Source organism: Crocuta crocuta, unplaced genomic scaffold (genome assembly GCF_008692635.1).
Source record: "Crocuta crocuta isolate KB4526 unplaced genomic scaffold, BGI_CrCroc_1.0 scaffold337, whole genome shotgun sequence".
Lineage (NCBI taxonomy): Eukaryota > Metazoa > Chordata > Mammalia > Carnivora > Hyaenidae > Crocuta > Crocuta crocuta.
The window spans coordinates 6077005-6103337 of NW_027528873.1; the positions used below are offsets into that span (position 1 = coordinate 6077005).

The 26333-nt window shown below is 34.0% G+C and overlaps 1 protein-coding gene across 1 annotated transcript in view; it reads right to left on the minus strand.

Moving 5' to 3' along the window:
- The window catches only part of SLC9A9 (solute carrier family 9 member A9), a 659022-nt gene extending 635228 nt beyond the window's left edge, over positions 1-23794 (minus strand). The window contains exons 1-3 of the mRNA XM_077756733.1: positions 23742-23794; positions 22177-22375; positions 6073-6167 (exon numbers count right to left, since the gene is read on the minus strand). The gene's annotated coding sequence lies outside the window, so the exon portion shown is untranslated. The remainder of the gene's footprint in view (positions 1-6072; positions 6168-22176; positions 22376-23741) is intronic.
- Positions 23795-26333: the final 2539 nt, after the last annotated feature.

Consider the following 26333-nt stretch of genomic DNA (forward strand, 5'->3'; position numbering starts at 1 on the left):
AGGCCTGTAGACACCTGATTTTAGACTTTTAGCCTCCAGAACCATGAGACAATGGATTTTGGCATTCTTTTTTAAAGCCACCCAGCTTGAGAAAAGTAATACAACCACTATTTTAATAAATTCTCTGCATTTAACAAGGCACAGTACTTGTTTAGGGATTTACTATTTCCCAGGAACTATTAGCTAATGGACTGTGTCTCCTGTTTTTCAGAGGCAGTTAAAGAGAAACAAAAAGAAAAATTGAATCATGTAGCACAATCTTTAAGTGAAAAAAATGTTTATGCTCTTCATAATAAAGCACCTTTTTACTTTCGCTTTCAGAGAACAATAGGGTATTTTAGATATGGGAATAATATTGGCAAGTAGACTTGGAGAATATGAGCCAGCTTTATAAGTTAACAGAGGATAAATTAACCTTCAATGATGTACTTTTAAACTTTACTGGAGCCAAAGGTCTAAAAGGCAAGGGAGGCCATTATATTGCCCAAACTTTTAAAGTAATATTTGATTTCAGCCGAGGAAGTACAACACTCCAGAAAGATGGGGGAGGGGAAGGAGGGGGAATTTAAATAATCTCATATGGAAACATTTAAAGGAGTATAACATCAATCATTTTGTCAACAGTGATTGGATAAGGTTGAGATTTTAGAAGTTCAACAGGACTTTGAAATCTAAAATGTGTTAAATACGTTTTAATACACTGATATAATTCAACACTTTATCACTAGTTATAATCACCAGATAATCTGCAAAAAATATCTATAAATGTCATAGCCAGAAATTCTTTAGATCTTGAAAAGGAAAACCAGAAAACTCAACTTTGTATGAAAGAAAATATTAGGACTGCAGATGGGTTAAAGGAGAGATTTGAAAAGTGGTTCCAGGAGAGTGTAACAAGATATATTTACTAAAAAAAGTGGTAAGTAAGAGTTGGCAACTAGTTTATAGTTAAAAGATCAGCTTCCAGAAGAACCCAAAACTATAAACCTATGTCAAGAGTGAGTACACAGTATGGCTCAGTCGGTTAAGCATCCGACTTCGGCTCAGGTCATGATCTCACGGTTCGTGGGTTCGAGCCCCATGTCGGGCTCTGTGCAGACAGCCAGCTCACAGCCTGGAGCCTGTTTTGCATTCTGTGTCTCCCTCTCACTCTGACCCTCTCCTGTTCATGCTGTCTCTCTCTCTCTCTCAGAAATAAATAAAACATTAAAAAAAAAAGTGAGTACACAGTACAGAAAAAGGAATTATCTAGACAAAAGGATGTGATAGGAATGAGATCATTTTCATTAAATGATTGGACTGGCCTGGAAATATTAACAGTTGTACAAGTCTTGATGATTGATAACCTCTACATGGAAGAAAGTAGGTGAATGAAAATGAATTTTATTATGGCCTTACCCAGGAATATTTCAACATTAACTTTCAACTGAAGCTTAAGGATATCTGATAGTTGGGATTTAAGTAGATATAGGCCCTGGAATGAGGAAATCACCCCTGAAGATGTCACCTTTTGGTATGAAGGGCATACTCTATAGAGAAATAAGTATAATCTATTAACTATATATTGATATTTTGAAAAGAGCAATTTAGTTCAGGCCATCTTATATAGCTCCTTCAGAATTTTATGTTAAATCTTTTGTTTATAGTTGGCCAAGAAAAAAAAGTGAGAAGACTGCATGAAACATTTTATTGTCAGGCCTGAAGTGGGTGTATCTTACCCACCACATTACTTTGGCCAGAATCCAGTCACAAGACCATATCCATATTGCAGTCTGGGCTGAGAAAGGTAGTGGCCCCATGTGGAAGAGGAAATGGGATTGATAAGCATCTAGCAATTAGTGTGAAAAAACTAATACATGTAAACATACACATAACTTGAAAAAACATCTATATCCCCATATTCATAGCAGCATTATTGCCAATAGCCAATAGCCAATAGCCAAGACATGGAAACAATACATTGTCCATTGACAGATGAATAGATAAAGAAGTTGTGGTGTATATATACAATGGAATATTATGCAGCCATAAAAAGAGGAAATCCTGCCATGCAACAACATGAATGGACCTTAAAGGCATTATGTTAAAAGAAATAAGTCAGATAGAGAAATACAAATACTGTGTGATCTCTAGGTGAGATCATATGTAGAATCTAAAAAAAAAAAGGAACAACAAATTCATAGAAAGAGACCATAATGGTAGCTACCAGAGACAAGGATGAGGAGAGGGGAATTGGAAGAAGGTGGTCAAAAGGTACAAACTTCCAGTTATCTTATATTTGTCTTATATCATATATTTATCTTTAGCATATAAAGTAATAATACGGATGTAATATACGGCATAATGACTATAGTTAACAGTGCTGTATGGTACATGGGAAAGTTACTAAAAGGGTAGAATTTAGGAGTTCTCATCACAAGAAGACATTGGGTTTTTTTCTTTTTCTTGTATCTATATGAGATGGAGGATGTAAACTATGGTGATAGTCATTTTATAACATGTAAATCAAACCATCATGCTGTACACCTTAAGCTTATACAGTGATGTATGTCAATTATTTCTCGTAAAATGGGAAAAAACACGCAATATCCCCTATTTTCATTTTGTTTGTACTTGCAGTTATGTCTATGCCCATATATTAATTTTCAACCTTTCTCGATTAGATTGGATCTCGTTAAACTACAATTTATACTTGGGTTTTCCTTTGTGATTTAATCTAACAGTTTTCTTTACTAGGTGAGTTTATTCCATATAAATTTATTGATCTGAGAGATATATTTGGACTTAGTTCTGTCAAATTGTTTTATGTTTTCTTCTTTTATAAATATTTGCTACCAGTTTTTTTTCTATGGTTTAATTTTAAGCATGTTTATTTTCTTTATAATAATTTCAGTGGTTTCCTTTATAAAAGTAATATAACTTATCCTCTAATTTTTATAGGTTTGAAATGTCTATGAGACTAAACTTGCGCAATAATTTGGTTTTATATCAAATTCTTAGGATGTTCTTTCTTTTCCTGGGGAAAATGTAAATAATGTTTTATAGTCTTCTAGCACTGATTGTTACTGGGATAAATTTCTATATAATTTTCTCTTCATTTTTTGAAAAGGGTAAATTGTTAGGTTATTTCTTGACATTGACTTATTTGTGTAAACGTTTTATTAAATAATGTGTAAAACTTCTAATCAGTTTTCTAAAGGGTTATACAATTTTACAATCCAACCAGCAATGTTTGAGTTCCTGTTGTTTCACATTCTTGCCCGTAAGTTATATTTCTAATTCTTTTCATCTTGGCCATGGTAAAGATATATAGTCATTTGTTCATCTGAGTTTCAATTTGCATTTTTCTGAGGACTATTGAGAGTGAACATTTTTCTCAGTATTTATTTGCCACTTACATATTATTTACATATAATCTTTTATAAAATATAATTATAATATACATTTACTACATTATATAATTATATATATATTTTAATAGACATATGTATATAATATTTTTCCAATCTATGGCTTGCCTTTTCATTTTAATGGGATCTTTAAAAGGGAAGTTATGTTGAGAAAAGAACACAGTGGGAAGCATCTTCCTTCCTGATTTCAGGCTATATTATAAAGGTATAGTAATCAAAATAATATGATACCAGCATTAAAGCAGACACATTGACCAAGGAGCAGAATCAAGAACCCAGAAATAAACCCACGTTTATTCTGGTCAATAAATATTTGACAAGAGGGCCAAGAATACTCAATGGAGAAAAGACAGTCTATTCAATATATGGTACTAGAAAAATTGTAGATAGTCCCATATAAAAAATTTAAACTTAAAACCTGTTTGTTTTACACTGCTCACAAAAATGAACTCAAAATGGATTAAAGGTTAAGATTGGAAACCATATAACTTCTAGAAGAAAACACAGGAAATGGTCATGGCAATTTTTTGGATATGGCACCTACCTAAGCACAAGTAATAAAGAAAGAAAAAATAAGTGAATCTACATCATACTAACAAGCTCTACACAGAAAACAAAAACGAAAACAACAAAAGAAATTGACCAAAGTGAAAATGGAGAAAAAATACTTGCAAACTATGTATCTGATAAGGGGCTAATATCCAAACTATATATAAAAAAAATTTATACAACTCAGTATCAGAGCCCCCAAATAATCCAACTAAAAAATGGGCAAAGGATCTGAATGGACTTTTTCCAAAGAAGATATACAAATGACCAACAGGTACATAAAAAGGTGCTCAGGACCAATAATCACCAGGGAAATCCAAATTAAAACCATAATATCACAGGGGTGCCTGGGTGGCTCTGTCAGTTAAGCGTCCGACTTCAGCTCAGGTCATGATCTCACAGTTCATGGGTTCGAGCCCCGCATCAGGCTCTGTGCTGACAGCTAGCTCAGAGCCTGGAGCCTGCTTCAGATTCTGTGTCTCCCTCTCTCTCTGACTCTACCCTGCTCATGATGTCTCTAACTCTCTCTCAAGAATAAAAAAAATAACCACAATATCACCTCACATCTGTTAGAATGCCACAATAAAAAAGATAAGAGATAACAAATGCTCATAAGGATGTGGAGAAAAGGAAACACTTGTGCACTGTGGGTGGGATGATAAATTGGTACATCTACTATGGAAAATAGTAAGGAGGTTCCTCTGAAACTTAAAATTAGAACAACCAGTAATTCCACATATGGGAATATATAGGAGAAGGAAATGAAAATACTATGTCAAAAAGATAATCTGCACCCCTATGCTAGCCGTAGCATTATTTACAATATGTAAGACATGGAAACAACCTACATCTCCATACATGGATAAATGGATAAAAAAGTTGTAGTATATACATACACACACACACACACACACACACACACGATGGAATCTTATTCAAAATAAAAATGAACAAAATCCTGCCATTTGGGAAAACACCAATTGACTTTGAAGATATTATGTTAAGTGAAATAAGGAAAAATACTGTATGATCTCACTTATATGTAGACTCTAAAGAAACAAAAAAACAAAACAAAACAATGAGAGCACCTTGGGTGGCTCAGTTGATTAAGTTTCCGACTTCACCTCAGGTCATCATCTTGTGGTTCTGAGTTTGAGCCCTGCATCAGGCTCTGTGCTAATAGCTCAGAGCCTGGAACCTGCTTCAGATTCTGTGTGTGTGTCTCTCTTTCTGCCCTTCACCCAATCACACTCTATCTCTCTCTCTCAAAAATAAACATTAAAAACAATTTTAAAAAATAAAACAAAAATCAAATTTCCAAGTTCATAAAAAAAAAAAAACAAAGAAAAAAATGATCAGATTTGTGTTTACCAGAGGCAGTGGGTGAAGGAGGGTGGAATTGGATGGAGGTGATCAAAAGGTACAAACTTTCAATTATAAATAGTACTACAGATGTAATGTACATGATGACTATAGTTAACACTTCTGTATGGTATGTTTGAAAGTTGTTAAGAGAATAAATTCTAGGAGATCCTATCACACAGGATAAAACACTTTCTATTTCATTTTTTTTGTATCCGTATGAGGTGATAGAAATTAAACTCACCATGGTCATCTTGTCACAAATATGTAAGTCAAACAATGCTGTACACCTTAAACTTATACAGTATTATATATCAATTGTATCTCAATACTGAGAAAAAAAAAGATACTGTTTCAAAACCTAAAATGATAATAATAACATTTATGAAATCCACTTCAAAAGGAACTAAGACTGTACCTGTGTCAGGAAACACATTATAATACAGATTTACACCTACAGAATGGATAATAAAACAATCCTGAGTTGGAAGCACAGAAGAGAAGAAGAAAGGCAGTTATCACTATGGATCTTTCAGCACCTCTACAGCATCATGCAAAGACATACAATTCAGTAAGGATAAGTTGGATAAGCACTGTAAACCAACAGCTGACAATTAAGACTGAAAAGGAGAAAAGTAGTAGGAAAGTCAGAATCATAAATCATTTTTACAAAAGAATATGAGATTTTAAATTAGTCCTAAGACATACAGCTGTTTTCCACATTCTACTTTGGGATGAAGTGTGGCCTTACCTTGCCAGATAGATTTTTAAAGATTGAAGAGACTTCTTGGCACTGAGCATTACTTCAGGAAGTCAACAGAATTGGGATGATCTCTTCATCGATGCCTGAAATTTATGTATTCAAACAATTACATCTCAAGTCTCACATGCCCAGTCTCTCAACATTTATTTATTTATCTACTTATTTATTTATTTATTTTTAGAGAGCAACCATGATTAGAAGAGAGGGGCAAAGAGAGAGGGAGAGAGAAAGGGAGAGAGGGAATCTCAAGCAGGCTTCATGCTCAGCACATAGCCTGATGTGAAGTTTGATCTCACACCCACAGAATCATGACCTGAGCCGAAATCAAGAGTCAGATGCTCAATTGACTGAGCCACCCAGGTACCCCTCTCTCAATAGGTTTATAACCACTGTACCAGTCACTTTAATTCCTTACTTTATTAAATAATTTATTAAACTATAAAATTTACAAAAAGCAATTTAAAAATTAAAGAGTTTTTTTAATTTTGATAAGTAAATATATCATTTTTTGCTTTTATGATGGGAGGTTTTGGTATGTTTTCTCAAAAATCTTTGTCTATCCCTGTTCTGTAATAATTTTGCCTTGGTTTTCTTCTAGAAGTTTCATAATGTTTTAGCCTTTATGTTCAGACCTCTGATCCATTTCGAGTCAAATATCTGTGTTTTTTTGACAGTTAAATCAATTTTGCATTTCCAGAATACTACTTGGTAATGATATTTTTATATTTTTCTGGATTAGATTTATAATATTTTGATAAGAATATTTTCATCTATGTTCATGAGGGATATTGATCTGTAGTTTTATTTCTTTGCAATGTCTCCGTCTGGTTTTAGGGTATTAGGACAGTGTTGGCCTCCTAAAATGAGTTGGAAGTATTTAATTCCCACTGTTTTCTCAAATCTATGTAAGATTAGTGTCAATTTTCTTTTAATATTTCCTTAAATTTACCAGTCCTACCATGTGGGAATGATGCTCTTTGTTTTAGAAGTTGGGAGTTTTTAAATAATAAATTTCCTTTTTATTAATAGGAGAACTTTGGACATACTTATTTTTTCCCCTGTGTCAATTTTGTTCACTTGATCTTTCAGTTTCAATTTATCAATTTTAAGTAGTTCATTTTATCATGAAATTTGTCCTATAAGCTCTACAGAGTTTTCCCCTTTATTATTCCTCTCTTTGGAAATTTTTGTCTTCATTTTTTTTCTGATCAATCTAGCAAGAGGTTTATCAATTTTACTGATTTTTGTTCAACTGATATTTATTCTATTTATTATTTATTTTGATTCATTACTCTATTCCTTATTTCCTTCCTTCTACTTATGTTGAACTTAATTTTTTTACCTTTTAATATAAAAGATTAGATCATTGATTTTTAAAAAATTAATATTATCATTAATAGCATTAAGATATTAATATCATTATTTTTCAAGAAAATAATAGCACTTAAGGCTATAAATTTCTCTCTAAGCATCACTTTAGCTGCCTCTAAAAACTTTAGTGTGTTATTCTCATTTTAATTCAAAAATAATATATTTCATTTCAACATTTTTTTTCTAATTCACCATGTTATTTATTCATTGAATCTGGGTTATTTAAAACTGTGTAGATTAGTTTTCAAATATTTAGGTATTTATTTAAGATAATTCTTTTATTTCATTTCATTATGGTCAGAGAATAATGCTGTATGATTTTGGTTATTTCACATTTAATAGAAAATTTTTTGTGGATGATTTTGGTTATTTTACATTTAATAGAAAATTTTTTGTGGCTCCACATATAGTCTATTTTGATGAATATTTCCTATGCACTCAAAGGAATATACATTTTTTTGTTGAATGTAATTTTCTATATTTCAGTTTAGGGCAGGCATGATGATATTGTTCATGTCTTCCGTAAACTTAATAATTTTCTGTAAATTTCCTTTATCAGTTACTAAATTGTGCTGAAATCTTCAATCATAATTATAGATTAATTTTCTTTTCAGTTCTTTTAGTTTTGGCTTCATGCATTTTGAAACTCAGTTATTAGGTGAATACATGTTTAGGATTTTTATGCCCTCTCAAATTGATCCTTTAATTATTATAAGATAGCATTCTTTACTTTGGTATTATCACTTCACCTTATTTTTTGATATTAATATAGCCACTTTAGCTTTTTTACAACTAAAGACCTACCACTGTCTTTATATTCAAAGTGCACACCATAAAGTTTGCCTTGTTTTTTCACATAGCCTGAAAATCTCTATCTTTAACTGGATTATTAGAACAGTTGTATAGAACCAATTTCTATCTGGCATTATTTTTATTCAGTCTAAAATAACTTCCTCTATCATTTCTTATAGTGCTGGGTTGTGATACATTTTCTTAGCTTTATCTGAAAATGTCTTTACTTTGCCTTCATTTTTGAAGGATATTTTAACTAGTTATAGAACCTGATTAAAGATTTTTTTCTTTCTGCCTTTGAAGACAAAACTTTGAAGATGTTTTTCCATCACCATCCAGCTTATATTATTTCTAATGAAAGTCAATATTCTTATCCTATTGATTGCACTACAAGTAAAATGACTTTTTTTGTCTTGGGCTCATTTAAAAGAATTTTTGTCATTAATTTTCAACAACTGAAGTCTATTGGCATGATTTTCTTGGTTGTCTACTCTGTTTGGGACTAACTGGAATTCAGGCTGTTGGGAGTATATAATTTTCTTCAAATTTCAAAAATATTTGACTGCTATATCATCAAAAAATTTTCTGTTCCCCCTCTTTCTGGGACACTATCCATAGATCACTTGATATTGTTCCACACTCACAGAGTCAATATGTTCATTTACTTTTGGCCCTTTTCTCTTTGTCCTTTAGTTTGAACAGTTTATTGTTGTTTGCTATACCTTCAGTTCATTTCCTTTTTCTTTTAAGTTTACTTATTTATTTTGAGAGAGAGAGAACAGGGGAGGGGCAAAAAGAGAAGGAGAGAATCCCAAGCTGACTCTGCACTGTCAGTGCAGAGCCCGACACAGGGCTCAAACTCATAAACTGTGAGAGCATGACCTGAGCTGAGATCAAGAGTTAGACACTTAACAAACTGAGTCACCCAGGGACCCCCAGTTCACTTACCTTTGATTTTAGTGTACAGTCGGCTATGATGTTAATCTGTTGTTTTTGGGTTTTTGTTTTTCTTCATTTTGAATATATTTTTTTACATCTAAACGTTTCATTTTAGTTTTTCATATCTTGCATTCCTCTCACTTTCATGTTTTCCTCTCTATCAAAATACTTATAATTACTATTTTAAAGAATGTGTCTGCTAATTTCATCATTATACTTATTTCTATTAATTAATTGCACTCCTAGCTATTAGTCATTTTTTCCTGCATGTGTAGTAATTTTTGATCAAATGCTGAATATGAGTTTGATGTTACAGAGTCTGGATGTTTAGTCTTTCTTTAAAGAATGCTGAGTTTTGCTGTGTCATGGTTATTTCATCTATTCCAGGTTTTTTAAAAAGCTTTGTTCAGGTGATGACAGAATATTCTTAATGTGGGAAAATTTAGCCCCATTACTAAGGTGGGACCATTTGGGGATCTCTATGGAATGCCTTGATTGGTCAACATTGTTTCTCCATTCTGCTAAATTCAAATATTTCCCAGGCCTGTTCATGCTCTCCTTTCCTAATTTCAGTCTGTAAACTACCTCCAATTAAAAGGTGGAATGAATGAATAACTTATTTCATTGTTTCCTTTCTCTTTAGGATCACACTCTTGAACTGCCTGTTTTTCAAAGTCTGAAGACAGTTCTTTCCTATATTTTGTCCAAATTTTAGTTGTTTATGGTGGAAGCACTAGTGTAGTATTTACTTGTTTTATTTTTTTTGTCTTTTTATTATAAAATAAAATTACAGAAAAACACACAAAAGAAAATGTAGCTTAGTGACTTACTGTAAGGTTAAGTATCTGCTATGTTCTAAATGTTTGTGTTTCCCTTCTTCAAAATTCATAAGTTGAAATCCTAACCCCTAAATATGATGGTATTAGTAGGTGGAGACTTTGGATTAGTTCTCGTATAAGAGGTTCCAGAGAGCTCCCTGACCCCTTCTGCCTACTGATGATATAAGAAGTCTGCAACTAAAAAGAGGGCACTACCCAAGCATACCAGTGCTATGATCTTAGACTTCCAGCTTCCAGAACTGTGAGAAATAAACTTAATATTGTTTATAAGCTACCTAGTCTTTGGCATTTTGTTATATCTGCCTGAATGGTCTAAGAGAATAGCCTTATAACCACCATCCTGGCCAAGAAATAGAAATTGGTTAACCATCCCAGAAGTATCTCTGTGTGCCCTTTAGCACTGACAGCCGCTTCCCACCTATGTACACTATCCCAACTTCTATGACACTCATTTCTTTGTTGTTTTCTATGGTTTTTAATGACCCAAGTGGATATCCCTGGATATTACAGTTTATTTAGTCTTACCTATTTTTCTTAACTTGAATTGTGTTTTAAGTCTCCTTTTATATACAGGTGTTCCTGTCATCCCTTCTTTTCTTTACTAATTATTTGTTGAAGAAATGAGATGTTTGTCCAGTCTGGTTTCTCATAGTCTGGATTTTTTTTATTATATACTTGTGATGTAATTCAACATGTTCTATTTTATTCCATTTCCTGCAAACTGTCTTTAGGATCTAGAAATTTGATAAAATTACATTTTTATCCCTTTGGTAAGAATATAATCTTTTATCTCAAGGTACATGTTTTCTCTCGATTTTGATGTTAGCAGCCATTTGTGCTCCATGTCTAAATTCTAATTTATTAGTATTTATAAAATACCTATGATATCCTAATATTTTTATTTATTAGCTGGAATGGTTAATAAGACACTTCCTCATTTGCTACTTACCAAGTGGTATTGTTCATTTAGGAAAGGAGAAATGAATGCTTCTCTTTTTATTAATATTTTTAAGATAATGATTTCTGACTGCATTAGTTTTCTTTGGCTGCTGTAACAATCACAAACTTGGCATCTTAAAACAACATCTATTTATTCTTTGATAGTTATAAAGGCCTTAAGTCTGAAATGACTCTTTTGCAGCTAAAATCAAGGTTTCAGCAGAGCTACATTCACTCCAAATTCTAGGTGAGAATCTTTTTTCCAGAGACCAGTGCTGTATGCCGTTGCATTACTTTACTCCATTCCTCCATCTTCTTCCTCTGACTCTGTTTCTACCACATGACATTCTTTTCTGTCTGTAGTCAAATCTCCCACTGCCTCCCGTATAATAGTACTTGTCATTATATTTAAAAGCCACTTGGATAATTAAGGAACTCCCCATGTCAATATCTGTAACTTAATCACAACTACAAAGACACTTTTTTCCTCATATGGTAAAATTTCTAACAACTGAGCATCTTTACAGGCCTCTCAGTGACCAATGAAGTCTTTAAAAAATACTGTTTATTATGAAATTACATATTTAAACATATTTGATTAGTTTCAATCCATTGTGATTTTTATGTATCTATGGCCAATGAGGGCCTCAATTTGACTTCTGAATCCTTTTGATTATTTCTCTGATATGCAGTATTTCAATATGTTCTAGTACATTTTTTTTGGTATAAACCTGGAATCGGTCATTTCTTGAAGAAGCCATGGTTTCCTTAAAAAAATTACAAAACAATAAACTGGAAACCAGGACCACTATTTGCTGCTGGCTGATAGGTTTTTTTTTCTAAGATTTTACAAATTCAGATTTTTTATGTAGCCTTTTCAATTTTGTACCTGTTTTCTTCCATTATGATAATCTGGTTCTCAAGGTCACACAAATAGCAGATTTAGAATATATCATAATTACTCATTTGCTTTATCCTACTTATGCCTTGTCACATTTAAGTATTTTAAATGGGTTATTCTATTTTTTGGCATAAACCAAGGATGTTAAAAAAAATCCCATGGTAATAGCAGTTTGATGCCCTTATTAAATATGTGCTCTTTTCCATAGATTCCCAGAGGAATTTTGTTTCTTTAAAGTCCAGTCATTTTATTAGAATATGTCTTGGTCCTGATTTTTCTGGGTTGATATTATCAGGTAATAGTGTGCTCTACTAATATACACTTTATAATAATACATTCAGCAAGTTTTTTAGTATTTGCTCTATTACCCAGATTTCCTATTTTTTCTTAAGGAACTGCATTTTCATATGCTGAATCTTCTTTTTAGATCTTCAGTATTTGTCATTTTCTCTCAAATCTCTTTTATCTCTTCATTTTGTTTTATTTTTGTTTTAATTCTCTTCTTTTAATCTATTTCTAATAAGAGATTACTTGAGTTTGGGGCATATATTTTCTCTAGTTTATTGATCAGATCAGATATAGTTTTCAATTCTTCTTTGAGCTGTATCAACTAATTTATGAGTTTTCCTAGTTCTGATTCTTATTTTTTCATCTTATATTTTTCCTAATTTTTTATCTCATTTGGAAATGGTATGTTTCAATATACATATATGTTGAATATGTCTTTCTAGCATGTTTGCTTTCTTTGGTTTATTCTATTATGTCATATTTTCTTGTAGTTATTTGTCCAGTATTTGATTTCAATAGTTTTTTAATGCTCATTTCTATGCTGATTTACTTTTCATAAATCTTAGAAGATTTAGTTCAGATAGCTTCTTTACTTATGAGATTCTTTTTACATTGTTTTCACATATTAGTAAAACTACAATGGCTTGCTGGGGGCAGATTCTAGCTGCTTCCTTTTCCCTTTTATCTGGACCTTCTTTTTCCTTCATTTCAGTTGTTCCTAATCTAAACAATTTTGTTTCATCCCAGCAGTTTCTTTAGTCTGAAGCCTTGTACTTGGAGGAAGTCCTAGTGGGTCAGTTACAAAAACTTATGGAACTAGCCAGTTTACTGTTTATTGGAATATGCTAAACCTCTTCCAGTTTTATGTACTGTTCTCCAGTTGAATTGCTATGATTTCCAGTGAGTAACTTTTACTTTATGTGGGGCTCTTCTATTCTCTGGTCAATCAGATACTCCATTACCTCTCTCTGCTTGTCCCTGCATAGACACCAACAAGATACAATGGCTTCTCACTACCTGCTTGTATTTTGAAGCTGCCAGAGTAAAACTTTATTAGGGTGATGCTAAGAGGAACACAACACAAATGGTAAGAAAAGAACAGTTTTTTTCTTCTTTGTCTTGTGATAACCTTTTATTGCACCCCTATTGCCAGAGGTTGACAAGAAGTAAAATGACCAGTCATAAATGCAATTTTCAGAGTTCTAATTCCAGCATTACAAAGCAAAATATAGAACAGTAAAATTTGAAGCTGAGAGATAAAATAAATTTGAAGAGATAAGAGCTTAAAAACTGGCTTCTATCATATGCTCTTTGTAAACTATGCCTTTTGTCATTGTATAGTCTTTATCTTATTTAGAACTTTTAATCTTAATACATTTTATCTGATAATAACATCTTTCCTCCATTTTTTACACGCAATTGTTTATCTTTTATGCCTTTTTTTTAATTTTCAACATTTCTTCACTACTTTGTTTAAACACTTTTTAAAAAAAAAGAATATATTGATAGGTTTCTTTTATCTTTTTCAACCCAATCCAAGAAGCTATTTTATACATTGGGGAAGTTAATCATTTATGTATTATTTCTTTCATCCTGCTTTGCATTTTTAAGAATATTTCCTTATTTTCCTTTAAGTATTTCTCTTATTCAGTTTTCTTGTTTGATCATTACTCTTCTCTTTTCCTTAATTATGAAATTCTATTGCACTTTTTCATGCAACTGGTGATATTTTCATATATTCAAAATGAAATCCATATGAAAGTAAGGGTTAAATGGAAATAAGATACTAACTATTTCTGTTTGCTAGGTACTCTGTTGCTTCACTGGATAAGCCCTTTGGAATACTTTTATTTCACCTCTCCCTGGCCCCAAATTTTTTGAATTAGTTGATATACTTTAATTGCCTTTAGTCAGAGTCTATTATCAGGGTTCCTTTGCAGTATGCCACTTTTATTTCAAGAAGCATCAGTTAGTGTTTATATTATGAATACTCATTCACTCTGCATCTCTGTTTAGATATATCTTTAGGTAACAATTGTGTCAGAGCTCATCATTCTTTCATTTACTCTATTTTCCCATGTCTTGAGATCTGCTTTCTTTGCTGTTTGATTATAGTCCTTTCCTTTACTACTTCCTCAGTTGTGCTGAGTGATATATTTTATCAATCTTCACATATTTACAAACAACTAATTGACAATTAAATGATATCTTGATTGTATTGGAATTAATGGATCATATAGTCTTTTGCTAGATATAAATTATACTAAATTACCTAGCTTCTAATATTGTAAATTTGTTAATTTGTGATTGCTGGTATTTCCTTTTTCATTAACTGTTACTGAGGTCCTATATTTTCTATTGACTATAATGTAAATCTTGGAATTGGGGTTTGATTGCAGTACTGTGTACAAATAAACCATGATAATTTTGATGTATTAAGAATTTGGTTATTGGGGTGCCTGGGTGGCTCAGTCGGTTAAGCATCCCACTTCAGCTCAGGTCATAATCTCATGGCTTGTAAGTTCATGCCCTGCATCAGGCTCTGTGCTGACAGCTCAGAGCCTGGAGCCTGCTTCAGATTCTGTCTCCCTCTCTGCTCCTCCTCCACTCACACTCTGTCTCTTTCTCTAAAGTAAAAAACATTAAAAAAAACTTTAAATAAAAGAAGAAAAGAAGAAAAAATCAGTAATGATTACTCTGCAATAGCTGATAGGAACTCTCTTCCTTTTCTGCAATGTCATTTTTAGTAAATAACTCTTATTTTAACTTTTGAGTCTATGGTCTTATTTTCCTCAATAGTGTTTTTCTTTATCAATCCTGCCAAAATGAGTTCTTTTATTTTGTTGACAAATAGCTTTCTCAAGTTCAAGACATTTTTTTCTATAAAATATTTAATTATTGATGCTACTGCATCATTATTCTTCCTCCTTTTGGAAATCCTGTGCTATTCACTATTGGGTCTTCCGTATGTGTCCTTCAGTTCTCTGATCTTTTCTTTCATACTTTCCATCTGTTTGTATTTTTGTTCTGTGCTTTGAGATGTTCTTCCACTTGATCTTTCATGTTACTGTTGTGTAATTCATGTGCTAGTTTTCAAGTATGAAAATCATGATTCAAATCCTTGGGCTGGGATAGCATGTGATGTGGATACTAATTAAGTAGTCCTAAAATTTCCAGGCTAAAAAGTCTGGTCTGAAATAAGTATATAAAATCAGTGTAAATTAATCTGGTCTGAAATAAGGATATAAAATCAAATAATAAATTTGTTAGTTTTGCTAGGGCTGCCATAACAAAATACCACAGACTGGGTGGCTTAAACAGCAGAAATTTATTTTCTTAAAGTTCTATATGCTGAAAGTCTAAGATTAATGTGCCAGCAGTGCTTATTTCCTCTGAAGTCTCTTTCCTTGGCTTGTAGATGGCTGTACATTTGCTGCCTCTTCACATGGTCTTTTCTCTGTATGTGTACATACCTCTGGTATCCGTTTATGTATCCAAATTTCCTCTGTTTATGAGGACATCAGTCAGATTGGATTAGGACCCTGCCTAATGGCCTCATCTAACTTAATCATCTTTCTAAAGAACTTGCCTCCAAATATGGTTACTTTCTGAGCTGCTGGGAGTTAGGATTTCAACATATGAATGTAGGGGCGGGGGAGGTCACAAATCAGATCATAACTGTCACTGTAGAAAGAGATATTTGTTGACAGTTTTTTTATACACATTAACTAATTCTCATACCAACTATATGTCTAACAATTCAATTCAAATCAAGCTCTAGCAGTTTAAGAATTTAGTCCCGGGGCACTTGGGTGGCTCAGTCGGTTAAGCTTTCAACTTCAGCTCAGGTCATGATCTCATGGTTCATGTGTNAAAAAAAAGGAATTTAGTCTCTCAAGACTGCACCCACTTCAGAAACTAGGCAAATAGGGTGCCAATGATACCTATAGTTCTGCTCAGCAAACTAAGTATTCTTGAGTTCATCCGACTGCCTCCCTAGGTTTGATAACTCACTAGAACAAATCACAGAACTTAGGAAAGCATTTTACTTGTGATTACCAGTTTAACTNGAAATATTTTTTAAAAAAAGGAATTTAGTCTCTCAAGACTGCACACAATTCAGAAGCTAGGCAAATAGGGTGCCAATGATACCTATAGTTCTGCTCAGCAAACTAAGTATTCTTGAGTTCATCCGACTGCCTCCCTAGGTTTGATAACTCACTAGAACAAATCACAGAACTTAGAAAAGCATTTTACTTGTGATTACCAGTTTAACTCAGGAACAGTCAAATGGAAGAAGTACACTACCCACTTAGCACCTTAATGAGTTCAACTGGGAAATTCTCTGAATCCCATCAATTAGGGGTTTTATAAAGATTACATAGGCACAATTGATTAAATTATTTCCTATTAGTGATTAACTCAATCTCCAGCCCCTCTCCCCTCCCTGAAAGTTTGGGGTGAGACTGAAAGTTCCACACTCATAATCATGGATTGGTCTTTCTGGTGACCAGCCCCCATCCTGAAGCTACTAGAGACCTGCCTTATCACTAAGGAAATTCCAAAGGTTTCAGAAGCTTTGTGTCAGGAACCAGGGACAAAGATAACACATTTTATTACACCATATTTGTGCAAAAAGGTGACACACTGCTTTTAAACCCTTGATGAATACAGACCATAAAAAAAGTCATTTAAAAGTTGTAGGTCTCCCTTTTTAAGAGGTTAAATTTACCTTTAAAGCAGATTTTCTCTTTAAGAATGGCCTGTAAAGTGAATGCAAATCAAATTATTCCTACTCCTGGGAAAACTTCAGGTATCTTGAATATGAGTATCTTAGAGAAAGTAAACATTTTATTTTGTAAACTCAATGTATCTAGGTATTAGGTTTCTGCAGAATTTTTGGCTTCCTTAAGAAAGTGTCTTTTCTCTTTGGATTTGGATTGCCATGTGTATTATTGTTGCTGTTTTTCCTTGGAACCTTTCTTTTGCACCTTCCAGTCACTACATGGCATTTGTATTTATTGCCTAACTGTTAATATGATGCCCAATTACTGATTTTGTACTTTATATAAACAGAATAATACAGAACGTACCATCTTGTCTGGTTTTTCCTCATTTTGTGAAATTCATCCATGTTGATTTGCACACTTGTAAATTGTTTTATCATATATATTGCAATATCATATTCCATGGGTGAATATACCATAATTTATCTATTCTTTATTAATGGACATTGGAATATTCTTCAGTTTTTTGCTATTACAATATGGCAATAAATATTCTAGTATATGTTTGTTGGTGAATGAATGCATGAGTCTTCTCTTGGGTATACACTTAGAAACAAAACTGTTAGGTCACAGGGTATATATATGTTCACCTTTAGTAGACACGGCCAAACAGTTTTCCAAAGTACCAACTAACATTCCTACCAGCACTGTATAAGAGGTATGATTACTCCACATTTTTGCCAAGTCTAGTATTAAAGGTGAGGTTTATTTTTTTAAGTGCCTTCTTAAGTCTTTTGCTTGTTGTCCCCCTCCCCACCAACCATCATTGGGTTTTTTTCTTATCAATCTCTAGGAGTTCTTTACATAATCTGGATGCCAGTCTTTGTCCAATATATGTATTGAAGATACTTTCTACTACTCTGAGTGACTTAATCATTGTCTTAATGAACAGAAGTTTTTAATAAGAACGATTTATCATTTTACCTTTTTGTTTAGAGCTTTTTTTAAGAACTCTTTACTGATGTGTAACAAGATTAATCTCGTCCAAAGAAAGGTATGGCCCTCATCCCTGGCTCCTGGGAGGTAACTGTAAGCCCCTGAAATGTCCTGCCTCATAAGAGTGTCTTCGTATACCTGAGGGCCTTAAGCCATGCCAAGTAGTCTATACTAACAATGTGATTTATGTTGGGGGTCTTGGTCCATGTGGTATCACACTGACCTCTGGAGGAGCAGAAGACTAAGATCAGCAATGTGGGAAGAGAGCCATAACTATGTAACTTAACCGCCCCCCCCCCAAAAAAATGCGAGGCACCAAGGTTTGGTTGAGCCTCCCAGGTTGACAACTCTGTGTGCATCGCCACATATCACTGTTGTGAGAAACAAGCACTGTTCACACAATGCCACTCAGACAGAACTACTGGAAGCTCTCTATGCCAGGTCTCTCCCATACCCTGCCTGATGCACCCTTTCCTGTTGCTGATTTTAATCTGCATTCTTTATTGTATAAACTGTAACCATGAGTATACAAGCTTTGCTGAGCTCTGTTAGTGAATTACTGAACTTGGGGTGGTCTCAGGGATGTCCTCAATTACAGCCTCTTAAAAGTCAGGCAGAAATTCTCCTGTTTCCTCTGAAAAGCTTTAGTAGTTTATCGTTCACATTTAGTTTGTAATTCCTTTACAGTTAGTTCTGGTATTTGGCATCTAAAGACAGATCAAGATATACACGTTTTTCCATGATATTCACTTGATCTTGTATCATTTATTTAAAACCACATTGGGAGCTACACTGTTTAACCACTTTTGTCCTAAGTCAGCTGACCACCTGTTGTTTGTTTTTACTGTTTGTATATACTAACTCCTCCAGTGTTTTGTTCTTTAAGAATAACTTAGTCATTCCTCATTCTTTGTAGATCTGTAGTTTTCAGCTTGTCAATTTAATTAAAAAAAAAAAAAAACTATTGGGAATATTGATGGGGGTTATGCTGAATTATAAATTAACATCTTTACCTCTGACATCTTTACAATATTAAAACTACTAATCCTTCAACATGGTATATTACTCTCTCCATTTATTTAGATCTTTGTCTCTCAAAAATGATTTGTAATTTCCAGTATAGAGTTAGTGCCCATCCTTCTTTCTTTAGATTTATTCCTATCTTTAGATTTATTCCTAAAAAACATAATTTAAGTGATGCTGCTGTAATTTATATAATTGGTATGTATAAAAAAAACCCAAAGAATCTACAAACTATTAGAATTAATAAGAAATATAGAAGCTTCTAGGTGCCTTAATCAGTTGAGCGTGTCAGACTCTTGATTTCGGCTCAGGTCATGATCTCAGTGTCAGACTAGGCACTTAGTGTGAAGTCTGCTTAGGATTCTCTCTCTCTCTTCCTGTGCCCCTCTCATGCATGTGCTTGCTCCCTCTCTTAAAGAAGGAAAGAGAGAAAGAGAGAAAGAAAGATAGAATTGTTGCTGCTATGAAGACAATAAATAAAAATGTTTTAATTCTATATATAAGCAATAAATAGAAAATATAAAAAAGATAGTCTAATGTTTTATTAGATAAAAATATTTCTCTTTAAATATGGCTTTTACAAAGGTATATGGAATTTAAGAATAATTTTAAAAATACTGTCTCTGAAATTTCCTTTGCAATTATTTCTAGTTTTAAGAGAAAAAACAACATAAGAAATGTAAGTCATTGGTTGTCATTTTGGTAGAAACATATATTCCAATAAAGGAATAAACAGACATGTTATAATTTAACGATTTTTATAGTTAAGGTTTTACTATTTACTATTGGTCATCTCTTTGGCATTAGAGACTAACACTGAACTTTTCCTTTTCCTTTTTTTAATGCAGATTACATAATGTTTTTTTCAAATTACATACAGTTCAAAATTGTGTACTAGCGTCGTAAAGACTTACAAATCAAAACTTAATAACAAAAACTAAAATCTGCTCTTATATGGAGTTTAAAGCTTGTTTTTAAACAAATCCCAGGACTTCAATTACCGTATTTACTACTGAGTGTGCAAGCTTATTACTGCAATTAGATGCTTTTTTATTTTAGAATAATAGAGTATCTATAAAAATACAAATTATTATGACATTCCAGTTTAATCTACTAAGGTGCTATTTTTAATTTGTCAGCAAGTTCTAATAATGGTCTTGTAACCTTGTGATTAGATCAGCACACTATTTCATTTACCTATAATTATATAAGTTCTAAGTATCAGACTAATCTTCAAGGAAATTAATTATAATAAATTAATATGTATTATTTTGTGATTAATTCCTGGCTTCTCAAGAAGATAACTAGAACTCTACTATTTCCAAGGGGGAGGGGGAAGAGGAAAAAGCCCTGCATATCAATCAACTTTCTTTAGTAAGTACAAGGTAGCACAAGGACAGTAGTTGATGGTCTATCAAATCAGACAGATCAGTGAATCAGTTACATTTCAAAGATGGTAAATCTGTTGTGTACTGATAGTTCAATGGGCCACACTCTGGAGTTAGATTACATTGGATGATATGACATCTCTACAGTTAGTTCCTATGATAATGTGATTTATAATAACCTTGGAATTTCCTGAGCAAGAGAGCAAAGGAAACATCGATTGTTGTATTTTTTTTTGTCTTCAGTTCCAGAAAGCACTTTAGAGCCATAAAGGTAAAATGAATGTCTTGTTATTCATAACAAGCCTCTTTCCACCACAATTGGGTTCACATTACTGGGTGACTCTTGAAAAGCACAGAAGGATGGAGACTGGTTGCCAGGCGAGCTAACCAGGAATAGAGGATTAGAACTTTTAGTCTCACCCCTTGATGAGAAGAGAGAGGAGGGAAGGGAGTTGGAGGCTGAATCAGTCACTAGCAGCCAATGATTTAATCAATCATACCTTTGTAATGAAGCCTCTATAAAATCCCAAATAGATGTTTTGAGAACATCCAAGTTGATGAATACATAATAAGAGAGAATGGCACACATTAGAAGGGCATGGAAACTCCTAGTCCTTTTCCTGTACCTTGCCCTATGCATCTCTTCCATCTGATTGTTCCTGAGTCAAATCTTTTTTTAAAAAAAAATTTTTTTTTTTTTTAATGTTTATTTATCTGTGAGGGAGACAGAGCACAAGCAGGGGAGGGGCAGGGAGAGAAGGAGACAAACACAAAGCAGGCTCCAGGCTCTGAGCTGCAAGGCTTGAACCCATGAACCATGAGATCTGAGCCAAAGTCAAATGCTTAACCAAATGAACCACCCAGGTGCCCCGAGTTGCAACTTTTTGTAATAAATCAGTATTAAAATGAATAAAATGTTTCTCCGAGTTTTGTGAGCCACGCTAGCAAATTAATTGAACTCGAGGAGAGGGTATGTAAGAGAAGATAGGTGATAACCTGGACTTGCTACTGGCATCTGAAGTGGAACTGGAGACAGTCTTATAAGACTGAACTCTTAACCTGTGACCCAAAGGAGAGGTCATGGGAACCTCTGACCTATGGCTGGTCATTCAGAAGCAAAGGTAACTACCCAGGCTTGCAACTGCTACCTGAAATAGAGGGCAGGAGCGTCTGGGTGGCTCAGTTGGTTAAGTGTCTGACTTCAGCGCAGGTCATGATCTCACGGTTTGTGGGTTCAGGCCCCGCATCAGGCTCCATGCTGACAGCCAGCTCAGAGCTTGGAGCCTGTTTCAGATTCTGTGTCTCCCTCTCCTTGTGACCCTCCCCTGCTCACGCTGTCTGTCTGTCTCTCTCTCTCAGAAATAAATATAACATTAAATTTTTTTTAATTAAAAAAAAATGAAATAGAGGGCAGTCTTATGGGACTAAGCCCTTAACCTGTGGAATCTGATGTTATCTCCAAGCAGACATTGTCAGAATTGAGTTAAATTATAGGACACCCAGCTGGTGTTGGGAGAACTGATTGCTGATATGGGGAACCCCCCGCCACCAACACACACACACACACACACACACACACACACACACCCCACATGTTAGAATTGGTGGCCAGAATCTTTAAGGTCCCAAAATGGGAATTCTTAATTATTTACCTATAAGGTTTATAAGTCCTTTTGTAAGGAAAACAAAAAAACAAAAAAACATATCTCAACCATCTAATTTTGAATACTAAGTACATATTATGTTTGATACCCAAGTACAAAACATAAATAGCCTTGTTCAGGTGTGGCTCATCTTTACAACTGGCCCAGCCATTAGGCTAAAGACTATGGCATGATGGGTCCTTTACCTATACATGTGATTTCCATAAAAGGATCCGGCAAAGATACCTTACTTAGAAGTCCAAGCTTTAGCTACTCAGAGGATGTTTTTGCTCTGTAAAGGGCAGATGATGTTCTTCAAGCTTTCCGGCATGCTTGTTTAGCCATAGTATTGGGCTGTAGGTGCCTTCATCCACCAGAGGTGGCACAAGCCAGTAGATGTAGAGAGGTAAAAGACATAGGAGGTAAGGCTTAAGAAGAAAACATGCTGTAAAGGATAAAGAAGCAAAATTATCCTCGTGCACACAACTTACTCTCCCAAAAGGAGTTCAATGCAAATATAATGTTGGTAACTTCAAGAATTTCTAACTTGTTTATGCTCCTTCAATACTGCTTAGGCCTCAATATTTATCTCAGACATGCAATAAAGCTGGTATGTATATACCTGTCTCATCCACTGGACTTCGAGAACCCATACTCTCAGAATCTTGAACTTGGAATGGAACTGAATAAGGGGAACTTTAAGTATGAATGTCAATCCACAAAATAGGTAAAATAATGTTAATTTTGAAGGTGTACACATTTTGGGTTAATTTTTCAAAAGATCTTAATAAATGGGTATGAAAGTAACCTCTCATTGAAATGGTGTTAATTTTTCTGTCTCTGTATATATTACTTTCTTTACTAAAACAATGTGGAAAAAAACAGAAGTATTCACAATTTACTAAGAGAAAAATGTGCCTCTTTGGATTAGCCTGGCCAATAACAATGCATGTTAATTTGAATTAATATAAATCATGAATTAAAAGTTGCAGTTGCATTTGAGCTAAATTGCATCATTCTGCACAAGTCAGAAAACTACATAACTCATTATCAAAGTCATAACTTTGGTGATTATGAGTTTTATACATCCAATGGGATCAACTGTTTGATGATAGTGAACCTGTCCTAAAAATTACCTACATATAAGTTTTTTTATTTTAAATACAAAAAAAATGTGTTTAAAATTCTATTGAAACACTGAACAGCTTTTAGTTACAAAACCTGTCCTTAAGGTAATCTAACACATACAAATCAGGTTATTAACATTACTTAGTAAAGAGTTACAACTGAATTGCCAAGTGTTTTAATTGTGGGCAATGGAGTTAGAAACAAAGGAAAAGATCCCATCATTTTGTGGGAAAATGACTGTGTAAGTTTTTTTAACTACACTGAGAGTAATATAGAATATTATTTACATTTTGATAGATAATTAAGTTTCAACAGCTAACTTAAACTTAGAAACACAAATGTGGCACTAAAGAAAATGGACAGGGAGAATTGTGTTTCTTTCTGCCTCATTCTTTTCTTCTTAGTATCCCCCATCCCCGCAAATAATAAATCTTCTAGTGGGTTAGGATAAAAACCTCGCAGTGAGAGCTGTTGCTTCCCCTTCTTTCACATCCAGACCTTGAGTAAATTATGTTAGGTCTGTATTCAGAATACATCCAGAATGTTTCTGCCAGTGTCCTTGCTATCACTCATCTGGCCCATCCAGTAAATACTAGTAAACAACTGCTTAAAAAAGATGTTTGAGGTACTTCAGTACACAGAGAAGAGCCTTTTGGCCTTTACAAAAGAAATAAACCTCTTACCTATCCTGAAACTCACTACGGTGCATTGTTCTAGGACATAACTGTCAGGGCACCTGAAAGTCAATATTGAGAAAATTAATGACTAGGTAAGATTCTAGCAATAAATAATATTTACCCATGAAAAATTAAGCTAAGTGATAAAAAGCCCAATCTCACTAACAAATATATTTCAATAATTACTTTTTATAATTATTCAAAATTATGATATTTATACATTGATCATTTGTATATTAGTAATAGTCACAATGATACAAAAAATTTCCCTAGGTTGACTTAATTTTTGAACCTTATAACCATAAGATATGCAATAAATATTAATATACATTTTTTTTGGCTGCAGCAAAGAATGATAACTAGTAGGACTTCTATGCCTAAAACCATACTAGATAAAAATAGAATTCTGTAGGTCTGGGTTTCTTAGTAGCATAGCAAAACTGACATTTCGGGCTGGTTAATTCTTTGTTGTTGAGAGTTGCTTTATGCAATGTAGGATATTTTGCAATATCCCTGGTCTCCTTCCACTAGATACTCAGTAGCCCCCACTCCATAGCTATGATACTAAAAATGTCTCCAGATATTGTCAAATGTTCCCTGGGGGGCGGGGGGGGAGAGGGAGTCAATAGTCCCTGAGAACTATTGCTGTAAATGTAAAGGACAAAACAGCAATACAATGTAATACTTAGACAAGCAAAGTATTAGTTCACTTTTTAAAAATGGATGATGAGTACCAAAATACTTAATTCCATTGCATACATTTAAAAGAGTGACTACTACTATAAAATGTCATTTTACAATGCATTGGAAATTACATTATTTGCCATTATTTAAATTTATGGGGAAGAACTTTGGATGTTATCTTATAATTCATTGACCAAAAGCATCCTGTAATTTATAGGATAGGTGGGTAATGTACTGTATCATTCACTGACTAATCTTTCTCCAAACCCTAACACAGTAATTAGTACACTCTTGAATTTCTGTCCTATAGCTCTAAGGCTTTTTATTTTTTTACCTTGAAGAATGTATTAAATTTTTGAACACTGTCTTTTTTGACAAATGTCTAGAAAACGTAACTGTATCAGGGCTTTTACACATATGTAAAATATTTAGAGACAAAGCAAATATTTTCAAAATTCAATTTGTATAGACTAGTAACCTTTTTTATTTCCACTCTTCAAATGATGCCTATAGAAATCCAAGGATTCGGAGGCTGAGAATAGTTTAAGAACTCCAAAGATCTTTTCCATACATAGAAGCAATTCCTCTTAAATCCTGTTACTAGTCACCTAACTAGTCTCTAACTACGGTCCAATTCTCTCAGCTTAATCACTTTACTGTCAAGAATTCTATTGGATTCATTCTAGCTATAAATATAAAAATGTATGTAGTGTTTTTATTGTTTTAAAGAATTTTCACATAAATTATCTGGTACTAATAAACACATCTCCAGGACAAGTAAGAAAAATACTAGGGACAGTATATTCTTAGTTTAGTAAAAGACTTGTCTAGTTTACAATTCAGCAGTGGCGGCAGCAGCAGCAGCACAGATGACATCTCCAAGCTAATCACACCAGACGCTTTCCTTAGGAAATCCTCATTTGAGGTTTTGCTCATAACTTCACATTGTACGGATTTCAGGGACGCAATTTAAATAAAATTACTGCCAAAGGTGGCACAAAGTCCTTAGGTGTAAAAGTCAAATTTCTTAGTCATCTTATACATGACTAAATCTTACAAGCTGTCTGTATTCAATGCAGTATCATTTAAAAATTCCTTCTATGTTGAATATATTTATTGTTGAAAGGCTTTTAAAGTTTGAACTCTTATATCAGGAAGGACAATATATTAAACTTAACAGTACTTTTCAAGAGAATAGCTGCGTTTTTTGCAATCAAGTAACTGTTGAGAATACAGAGAAATGAATTTGATGATCCAGTAGAGGTTTCTTATTAAGCCCTTGTAGAGTTGATCTATACATGCCAGTTACCAGTGTCTTCTAAAAATCACTGTTCAATCCCTAAAGTTAATTCGGTGAAGACTCAGGTTTTTAATACGGTATCAGGAACCACGTTTTTCTCTGAACCACTTCCCATGTTAACTATTCGAGCGCTAAAACTAAAAAGCATTATGTGTCTTCAGCTACTGCTAAAGAGACAGGGTTCCCTAAAACTTATACCAAAACAAGGCGCTATAGTTCAGCATTTCCGAGTTAGTTTTGCAGTTGTGGCGTGAATCTGAGCCAAAGTGCCTGAGCGGAGCGCCAGACAGCCCCGCGTCCCCATGACTACCGCCACAGCAACGCGTCTCGGCCCGAGGGCAGGCCCGAGCCCGGGGACGCCGCGGGGCGGAGTCGGGGGGATGGGTGGGTCTAAAGCACCAGCCCGCTGCTCACGGACAGCGCCGGGAAATTTACTTCTCCGAGCAGAAGAAAACGGCTCTAGGGCGGGCTGTGAAAACAAGAGGGGAGCAAGGCAAACCCTGCCAAATGCTCATCCCCGCGTCTTCGCAGCAGTTAGCGCAGAACTCCCGGCGACCCCAGGCCGCGTCGTTTCGCTCTCCATCACACTTTCCATTTAACTGCAATTTCCCATA